The following is an 11,072-nucleotide window of genomic DNA, read 5'->3' as shown; positions in this document are numbered from 1 at the left end:
AGTGAGCCACTGGGGAGCTTTTATCAAACAAAGTTTATTTAAAAATACAATTAACACATGGAAAGAAACTTAGCAAGAGCTTTTACCAATTACAAACAAGAAAAAAAAAACATGATATTGTGTAAACATTAACAGCTCAATGTACTGTTCCAACACAACATTCTTATCAACATACACACATGGTTTTGGTTGAGCACAGAACATACGAATGCTCACGCGATTTTGCAGCTCTGCAACACCTGCTGTGAATTAGTCCTTTGGGTGGAGAATTGAAATGCTGACTTCCCCGTCCTGTAGCTCCCAGCACCGTCGAGGTAGAGATAGAGCCACTGCTTGCCTCGAGCTAGCAAACCACTCACAGCAAAATTTTCACTCCAGAAAGGCAAGAAAGACTGCTTCCATCGAGCCAGCAGAATTTCTAATACCAGGGAGAGACACAGAAATACTGCTTTTCAGTCTGGGATCTAACAGCTTCTACCGAAAACTGAAAGTGAATCCTTGGATTCCTCTGTGAAGGAACCACCTGACCTTGACCTGTCAATCAATCTTCCCACAACAATTCAAAAGGGACAAAAACTCGTAAAACTCCAGGACATTCCATTGGGCCCAAATTACAGATAAACAAAAAGGCCCATTGTGCTTTCATCAGACATCACGGCAACAATACAAAAAAACCCCCAGAGAATCAGGATTAAAATACCTTCCTTAAATGCACAGTAGTATCACAAGTGATCACTGCAGAATTGACTTCACTGTAATGTGAGCTCACTGGTGTCTCAGGAAGGTGAGATGCCTGAATCAATCCTGTTTGTAATTTCAGGATTGCATTCTCATGGATATTCCAGATCATGTACTTTATTTATGGTGGCATTTTGATTTGATTTATTATTGTCACATGTATTAGTATACAGTGAAAAGTATTGTTTCTTGCGCGCTTTACAAAGCATACCGTTCATAGAGAAGGAAATGAGAGATTGCAGAATGTAGTGTTACAGTCATAGCTAGGGTGTAGAGAAAAATCAACTTAGTGTGAGATAGGTCCATTCAAAAGTCTGATGGCAGCAGGGAAAATGCTATTCTTGTGTCAGTTGGTACATGACCTCAGATTTTTGTATCTTTTTTCCAACGGAAGACAGTGGAACAGAGAATGTCCAGGATGTGTGGGGTCCTTAATTATGCTGCTTGCTGCAGCTCCTTCCTTTTCAGAAGTTTATAAGGAACAGGAGCAGGAGTCGACATTTCACCCACCGGGATTGCTCTGCCATTCAATCAGATTGTGGCTGATCAGATTATGGCTGATTGCAGCCTGAAGTCCACATTCCTGCCTCACTCCCGATCCCTCGACTCCCTTTTGATCAGAGCTCTGTGTAACTCAGCCTTGAATGTATTCAATGATCCAGCTCCAGTGCTCTCCAAGGAGAGAGAATTCCAAAGTGAATGAGAAGAAATTCCTCCTCACCTCCCTTATTATTAAATCCAGCCTCCAGTTTGAGATTTCCATGAGGGGAAACATCCTCTCAGCATCCAACCTGTCGAGCCCCCCCATGAATTTTAGGTTTCAATAAGATCATCTCTCAATCTTCTAAACTCTGTGTGCGGACCCAACCTTTCCTCATAAAGTAACCCCTTCATCCCAGGAATCAGCCCAGTGAATCTTCTCTGAACTGCTTCCAACACAATTGTATTTTGCATCTTTCACTGAAAACAGGACAAATATTTTGTTCAGAGTCTGGGCCATTTCCTTCATTCCCATGATTGTTCAGTCTTACCTGCTGAGGGACCAATCCTCACTTCAGCTGCCCTTTCCTATTTCACAAACTTGGAGAAATTTTATTGTGAGATTTTTCTTGTGACTTTCCCCTCAAACTCCATTTTCCAAGACATTCAATGATCTTAGAGAGGTAGGGAAGTTGGAGATGGGGCGCTAGTTTGCACAAACGGTGGGATCAAGAGTTGGTTCATTGAGGAGGAGGCTGATGTTGGCAGTTTTGCAGAGTGACAGGACCCGAGGCAAGGGAACAATTAAAACAATCAGCTGACACCGGGAAGGTGATGGTCAGCAACTTAGTGAGAATAGAGTGAAGGGAGCAGAGGGTGAGTCTCACGGAGGTGAGCTCTGGAGGGGATGAGAGGAGATAGGAGAAAAACTAAAGAAAGAGGCAAGTTTAAGGTTCAAGGAAGGAGGAGCTTTTAGAGACAGTCTGGCTCCATGGGCCAGTGGAAGGGAGTGAATCAGCAGAGGCAGCTGATCAGATTGTCTCAATCTTAGTGACAAAGAAGCTCCATGAGCTCCTCACACTTGTTGGAGGAGACAGGGGGGAGGGAGAGAATTTCAAAAGGAACTAACTTATGTTGGTGACAGTAAAAGGACTTGTCACACTGAGTTTAACACAAAGCTGATTTATTTATCCTTTATCCAGAATATTAACCTCCACCTGAAGTGGAATTCATTATGATCAGAAACAGACCCAAGAACATAGTTCAATCCTGGATGTTATTAACAGAAGAATATAATCACAGTAATTACATGTGAACTCTCAGGTATGTCAACAGGTTGGGCAAACAGATAAATCCCTTCCTACACGCTGAGCAGGTGAACAGCCTCTCCCCAGCATCAGTGTGCTGGTTTACAGTGAGTTGAGCTGAACCCAGAGTTGAGCTGAACCCAGTCCCAAAGTCTCTTGTCAGTGTGAACACGTTGATGGGATGTTAGTTCCTCCAATTGTCTACAGCACTTCCTGGAGTTGAGCATTCAAACAGGTTTCAGACAAGTGATCGGTTCCAGCTTTATTTCAGACTCAGTTGAAACAAAAATAAGACGTTTTAGTTGTTCAATTAAACAACAGCCTGTTCCATTTGATTACTACCAAAAGCCTGTCTATGTTCGCAGAAAGGAGGTTCGATCTATATTTTCATTTGGAATTCGTGGGGATTTTTCTTCTGATCGCAATGCATTGCTGGGCACGATCAATGATCCAATCCAAAGTACGCATGAAATGGGGATGCCTGTTTCTCAAAATCCTCCACCTATTATAGTTAATAGGGGGAGAACATACATCGACAACCCTGCAAAGCCCAGTGTATACAATGTTGTTTCAAGACACGTATGTAATCTGATTGTAAATTCAAAGGAGACAAAATGGATGCCAGTCATTTGGAAAACATACTTCCTCGGTGTGATTCGTACATGAGTGCAATAATGAACCCTGGCCAACGATTTCAAAAAGTCCACACCACAAATTACGAGTATCAGATATCCAGTAAAGCAACCCCCAAAGAGGTCTTCAAAGTTTGCCATCTGTGCAAGCGCTTCAGCAAAGCGCATATTCATACTTAGAAAGGACATCACCAATAACTCTATCAGATGCATCACCCACCACCAGAGTTTCAACCGGCCAGGAAAAGTACAAGCTGTTGGCTCAAACATCATCCATCGAGAGCATGCCGAAAGAAAAAGGAGTTTATCTCCAGAAGTATTGCCTGCACTCACTCCCAGGACAGGTTGCAAGTACAGAATAATAATGACTCCCGTACAACATCGGATGAGTGCTGGACACTTCTCAGCTTGGGAGGCAGGAAACGATGAAATCCTATACTACATGCAGAAGACCAGTGGTGGTGATATCTAAGGATAAGGCAGTTGCTCCAACACCTCATCAAGAAGATCCAATCCAAATTAGCAGACATAAGATGCATGAAACCTGGCTGTCTATTTCTCGAAATCCTCCACCTCATGCACCATCCACCACCACAGTTTCAACCGGCCAGGGAAAGCGCAAGCGTTTGGATGAAACACCATCCATCGAGAGCATTCCGAAAAGAAAAATGAGTTTATCTCCAAAAATATTGCCATCACTCACTCCCAGGACAGGTTGCAAGTACAGAATAACAAAGACTCCCGTACAACATCGGATGAGTGCTGGTCACTTCTCAGCTTGGGAGGCAGGAAACGATGAAATCCTATACTACATGCAGAAGACCAGTGGTGGTGATGACCAATCTGAGGATAAGGCAGTTGCTCCAACACCTCATCAAGAAGTTCCAATCCAAAGTACACATGAAATGGGGATGCCTGTTTCTGGAAATCCTCCACCTGATGCACCACCCACCACCAGAGTTTCAACCGGCCAGGAAAAGCGCAAGCTGTTAGCTCAAACACCATCCATCGAGAGCATTCCAAAAAGGTTTGGTTCTGCCTTTCAATTATCCTAATGAACAATGTTTGCATCTTCATAGCTGCTGACAGATAAAGTTGATAAAATACACATTCAGTTGCCTACAACAGTTAATAAACATTTGCAATACTAAAACAAAACAGGTTTCTCATCAGTGTGACTGCGCTGGTGTTTCCGCAGGTTGGCTAACCGAGTGAATCCTTTCTCACACTCTGGGCAGGTGAATGGCTTCTCCCCAGTGTGAACTCGCTCATGTGCCAGCAGGTTCGATGAGTGAGTGAATCCCATCCCGCAGTCAGAGCAGAGGAACGGCCTCTCTCCGGTATGAACTCTCCGGTGGTTCAGCAGGTTGTATGAATGAGTGAATCGCTTTCCACAGTCAGAGCAAATGAATGGCCTCTCCCCGGTGTGAATTTGCTGATGAGTCACCAGACTGGATAACTGAGTGAATCCCTTCCCACACACGGGACAGGTGAACTATCGCTCCCCAGTGTGATTTCGCCCATGAGCTTTCAGTTCAAATGAGTAACTGAATCCCTTCCCACAGTCCCCACACTTATAGGGTCTTTCTCCAGAGTGAACGTGCTTGTGTTTCAACAGGCCAGATGATCGGCTGTAGCCTTGTCCACACTCAGAGCACGTGTACGGTTTCTCCCCACTCTTAACAGTGCTTTTACCTTCCATGTTCAAATTTTGATGATACTGAAGTTCTGATGAATTGGGTGACTCTCAGATCCTGATGTGATGTTCAAATTTCCCAACTGCAAATCCTCCACTTCCAATACCCTGTGAAATTGATTTAAAACAGAAAAAAAGGGAGTGAGAGAGAACCCACTAAATACAAAGGCAAAGTGTGAAATTGAGCTGAATGAATCAGGTAATTTGTGGAGCTGGCACTAGGAAAGGATGACCATGAAAAGTGCTGGATTGTCATGAAAACCCAACTAGTGTTCTTCAGGCGAGGAAACCTGCCCATACAGTCTGGGTCTACACCAGGTCTGAACCAACACAAGACTCTGGGATCAATGAGGGGAGCAAGGAAGAGAAAGATAGTGAGGTGGGAATGGGAAGTATTGAAGGAGAGGATTTTATATATCTCCAACCCGACCCGAGCTTTGATGGAACATCCAAACCTTTAGTTCAGCCACCTAAAAGGTCCAGAGCAGCGTGTGTGTGTGAACATGAACACCTCCAATTCCCCTCCAAGTAACACACCATCCTCTCATGTATGACATCCAGTGCTCGTTGAGCAGAAATGTCCTCCAATTCAATACTGGGAAGAGGAAAGCCACTGTCTTCAGTGCTTGCAACAAAATCCACTCCCCACCTACTCTCTCTGCTGTAACTCTTTGAGGCTGAACCAGACAGTTCATAATCTGGTTGTCAAATTTTATCCCAAGCTGAGGCTCTGATTATATATCACTAAGATTAATATATTAACACCTACAACAAAGATGGAGCTATTTTGCAATTCAGCAGAAACAGACCCAAATGAATATGGTTCAGTCTGAATATGATCACAGCAAAATCCAATCACTGCAGTTAGTTGGAATTTGTTGGTGTTTTCACAGTCTGGATGAGGTAATGTATCCCTTCCCACAATAGGAGCAGGTGAACCGCCTCTCCCCCGTGTGACTGCATCGATGAGTTTCCAACTTGGATGAATCTTTGAGTCCCTTCCCCCAGTCCCCACATTCCCATGCCATCTCCCTGTTGGGACGATAATTATGTTCTGGAAGGCCAGATGATTGGTTGAAATCTTAACCACACACGGTGTTCTTCCCTTCTATATTAAAAATACAATGGTATTCAGACTACAGTAAATTGGCCGACTCCATGATATTCTCCTGTGATATTTGGTTTCAAATCCTCCCTTCTAAAATCCTGTGCTTTCTTTTGGACAAGTTGTCTCATTCTGAACACTCCTCCCACTCATTGACAACATTGCCCCCTACAAAGATGGCGGCAGCGTCAGACGCACATGCGCAGATCTTTGTTATTAACATTCCCACCTACAAAATGGCGGCAGTCAGCTCACTCCCAACGCTTCACGTTACGGCTCCATTTGGAACAAACCGGGGGGACCGAGACGTTGTTTTGCAAGGTTTGGATTTGAATAACATGTTTACGAAGCCTTTCCACCCACCTGCCAGATTCACCGCTCTCTGCGCACCGCCTTTTACTTCCAATTGATCTCGGATCCGAGTAAAAACCATCCGCCCATCCCCATGACCCGCACTGCGCATGCTGAAAATCCCGCCCCTCATTCACTCCGATTGGTTGGAGGACCAGCCGCTCCTGCTCGGTCCTCCAGCCCCGCCCCCTCTTCCTATTGGTCCGAAGCTTCCGTCAATCATTCTCTGGGCATTGTGACATTGAGCATGCGCAGTGCAGCTCATGTCCAGGGACAGACGCTTGTTTGTCTCATCTTCAGGCGGATAAGCGGAGGCAGCGTTCGGTGGGGGTGGGGAGGTGACATACACACACCCAGGGGAGGCTTCAACATTCAGGACAAACCCCATTCATCAGGACCTGAATATTATCAGCCTTTGAGTTTAAGTGTTGAGTTCCAGCTCATTACACTTACTGTATAAAAAAAACTTCATTTCCCCTTCTGTCTCTTCCCAAAATCTTAATTCTGTGTCCCTTTTGTAAGATAAATACACACATGAGGGAGAAAGGAATAGAAGGATATGCTGATGGGGGACATGAAGAGTGGTAAGTGGAGGCTCACGTGGAGTATAAATACTGACACACACTGATTGAGCCGACTGGCCCGGCCCTGTGCTGTACTCAATGGCACAGAGACAAATGTATTTACTTTAGTTCCAAGCAGTAGGAGATGCAGAATCTATCAAATAAATTCAGCTCAGAATTAAGGGTAATGTTGTTGTGATCTAAGTTAAAAGGGTATGGAGCAGCCACAGCATCTCGGCTACAATGAACATTCATCTTCTGAAAGTCCTTGTGTGGCCGGTGACAATGTGTGTCTGTGAAAGCTGGACTGTCAATAAGAGTGATGAGCCGCCATTAAAAGTGTTTGAAATGAAAGGACTCAGACGGATATTGCCACGAACGGCAAAGTGGATGAATGAGTGCTGGAGAAAGCTGGTGTTCACAGGAACTTGTCTGAGGCTCTCACATCCAGGAAGCTCACCTATTTTGGACATGTGTTGTGAATAGGGAGGGAGTGTTTGGAAAAAGAGGCAACGTGAGACAAATCACCTGGAAAATGTGCACAAGGAAGGCCCGAGATGGATGGATAATATCAGAATGTGGACCGGCCTCTCGATGGGACAGGCAGTGAGAGCAGCTGAGAAATGTTCTATGTTCTATGTTCTAAATCAGTGGAGAAAGATTGTTCAGAGCGCGGCCAACCCTGAGAACGAGGACGGGTAAAAGACAAGATACCTGTAGCGGTAAGAAAAAGACTATTTACTATCCAGTATAAAGTTAATATACTACATCTGCTTTTGTGGATCATTTCAGTGGAAATGTGCCCTCGCTCAAAGGGAATCAGCCACTGGAATGAAAATTGAGAGACCAGCCAGTCCAGCAGCAAGAAACCCTCTGACCCTCCCACTTCACCAACAGTCAGAATAAAAATGGTTCAGTCCCGGATGTGATTAACAGCAGCAATAACAGCAAATCCAACCATTGTAATCATTTGTGAACTCCCTGATGTCTCAGCAGGCTGGTTGACTGGGTGAATCCCTTCCCACAGTCAGAACAGATGAACGGCTTTTCCCCAGTGTGAACTCGCTGGTGTTTCAGCAGGTGGGATGATCGAGTGAATCCTGTCCCACACACAGAACAGGTGAATGGCCTCTCTCCGGTGTGAACTCGACGGTGTCTCAACAGATGGGATGACCGAGCGAATCCCTGCCCACAGGTCGAACAGGTGAATGGCTTCTCCCCAGTGTGAACTCGCTGGTGTGTCAGAAGGCTGGATAACTGACTAAATCGCTTCCCACATGCAGAGCAGATGAAGGGTTTCTCCCCAGTGTGAACTCGCCGGTGTCTCAGGAGGCTTGATGAATTAATGAATCCCTTCCCACAGTCGGAGCAGCTGAATGGACTCTCCCCGTTATGAACTCGCTGGTGTGCCAGCAGGGTGGATGAATTTCTGCATCCTTTCCCACACATGGAGCAGGTGAAGGGACTCTCCCCAGAATGAACTCGCTGGTGTGTCAGCAAGTTTGATGAATTAGCAAATCCCTTCCCACACTGGAAGCAAGTGAACGGTCTCTCCCTGGTGTGACTGCGCCTGTGAATTTCCAGATGAGATGGGGAAGTGAATCTCTTCTCACAATCTGCACATTTCCACGGTTTCCCCATGGTATGGCTGTCTGTGTCTCGGTGCTTTTGTAGTCACACTGATGGTAACTGGGCGATGGCTCCCTGCGTCCAAATGAATTGAGTGACACTGTCAGATCTTGATGTGAAGTTTAGTTTGAGATTTCTTGTGGCAAATCCTCTCCTTTTAATATCCTGTAAAAGGAGTTTACAAATGTCATCACAGTCAGTACAGCTCAGAAACTCAGAACAGACAATTCTAGTTGCTGTGAAACATTCTTTCCTCTCTCATTCCCCAAAACCTGTAAGTAACTACCCCTTGCTCCATTCCCCCCACCTCCCCCGCAACACACACTCTCCCTCTATTCTCACTCTGCTGTATCTAATATTCACCCTCCCAATTCTCCTCAAGGTGCTAATCCATGTTGACACTCACCATTTCTTGTTTTCGACCAAGCAACAAGATCCTATGAAACAGGAGAAGGAGTAGGACATTCAGCCCACCAAGTCTGCTGTTCAATTTCATAAGATCCTGGCTAATCTGATTGTGATTTTGGCTTCATTTTCTTCCTGTCACCCATAACCCTTGACCCTATATTTAATGATGCACCTCCATTGCTCTCGAGGGAAGAGAACTGCAAAGATTAATGACCCATTAATTGACAGACCAGATGATTGACTGAAGCCTTGTCCACACACAGAAACGTGTCCAAATGGCCTCCTGCACTGTCGGCATTCTATGATTCTAAGATAAAGCTGCTAAACCAGCAGCATAACTAAAATACAGCCATTATTAGAGGCAGAGGAAGTTAGACAATGACTGAGAGGTGATCAGGGAGGGCAGAGGTGAAGCAGAGCAATGAATGGACATGGATTCAGATCCACAGTAAAGGAGTCAGACCAGCCCAAGAGATGTGGAACCAGAGCACAGATAACAGAGCACATCATTTAAAACTCTAAATTGTGGGTGAATGGTCACAAACACTCACCTCTGAAACAATTTAACTGATTTTAATATTAAAATCTCCTGCTGGAGCCTGCAGCTGGAAAGATATCAGAAGCATTGGCATCAGAGAAAAATCTCCCAGTTGAGGAAATCCCTGGGGAGTGGGGGTGATGTCACTGTGCAATTGTAAGTATGTGATGAGATCACAGACAGGAACACAGAATACCTGGGTCTGTGCAAACCAGTGATCACCACACATTATGGAGGATGTGAGGCTCCTTGACAGGGTGCAGAGGAGATTTATCAAAATGGTTCCAGGGATGAGGAATTATAGTTACAATGTTAGGCTGGATAACTTGGGGTTGTTCTCCTTGGAGCAAAGTAGATTGATAGAGGTGTACAAGGGTACATGGAGGTGTCAAAGTTTACATGCTCTGTTTACACGTGTACAAGCTCTGACTATGGGTCATCCAGTCTCAAAACATTGGTTCTATTCTCTCTCCACAGATGCTGTTAGATCTGCTGAGATTTTCCAGCATTTACTGTTTTTATTTCCCTTTCTTTTCTCCTTCTCTGTCACCGCTCTGCCTCATCAATAAGACATTGGGACTCAGAGGGTTGATGCAGTTTGATGGACAAGTTGTCTCCATTCTGAACAATGGGGAACAAGCTCCTCCCAATGATAGACAATATTGCCCTCTACAAACATGGCGGCCGCACATGCGCACTGCTGTATATTGCCCCCAATAAAGATGGCGAACGTTAACCCGGGACGAACATGAGGAGCTGCAGCCCTGCTCGGTACAAACTGGGTCCGGGAAGCTCTCTTCCGCGGTTTGCGGCTTACACAACATGCTTACGCAGCGTTTCCACCAACCTGGACGATCCATTGCTCTCTCCGTACCGCCAATCACCTCTAACAGATTTCCGAGCCCAAAACAAAAGCCGCTTTCCATTGCCATTACTCACACTGCACATGCTCGAGTCAAAGCTGGCCCCGCCCCTCATTCGCTCCTATTGGTTCGATGACCGACCGCTCCAGGTCGGTCCTCCAGCACTGCTCCCTCTTCCCATTGGTCCACGCTGCCGTCAATCAGCCGGGCATTGTGACGGTGACTTGCTGCTTGTCCAATAATCACAGTGACAGAATCTCAGTGTAACAATGACACACACAGGCTCCAATACAATCAGAGTGGGGATGGAGCACAGAGACAACACAGCAAACACTGACTTACTCTGAGTGTAACAATGACACACACAGACTCCAATACAATCAGAGTGGGGATGGAGCACAGGGACAACACAGCAAAGCACTGACTTACTCTCAGTGTAACAATGACACACACAGACTCCAATACAATCAGAGTGGGGATGGAGCACAGGGACAACACAGCAAACACTGACTTACTCTGAGTGTAACAATGACACACACAGGCTCCAATACAATCAGAGTGGGGATGGAGCACAGAGACAACACAGCAAACACTGACTTACTCTGAGTGTAACAAATACAATGTTTGTTCAAATAATAAGAGTCACGTTGCAGTATGTTAGTGAACACAGCATTGGATCCAATGTAATGGTAATACAGTCAGTATCTCGTGCACCATAACCAAAGTTTAGGTTTCATTTGATAGTGTGAGTGAGTCATGGTC

At 45.3% G+C, this 11,072-nt stretch overlaps 1 pseudogene; it reads right to left on the bottom strand.

Moving 5' to 3' along the window:
* Positions 1-441: 441 nt before the first annotated feature.
* LOC144485888 (uncharacterized) lies at positions 442-10,414 on the bottom strand (annotated as a pseudogene).
* Between the last annotated feature and the right edge of the window lie 658 nt (positions 10,415-11,072).

Source organism: Mustelus asterias, unplaced genomic scaffold, assembly GCF_964213995.1.
Source record: "Mustelus asterias unplaced genomic scaffold, sMusAst1.hap1.1 HAP1_SCAFFOLD_243, whole genome shotgun sequence".
In the NCBI taxonomy this organism is placed as follows: domain Eukaryota; kingdom Metazoa; phylum Chordata; class Chondrichthyes; order Carcharhiniformes; family Triakidae; genus Mustelus; species Mustelus asterias.
Note: the sequence above shows the minus strand (reverse complement) of the source record. Positions and strands in the feature narration are given on the sequence as shown.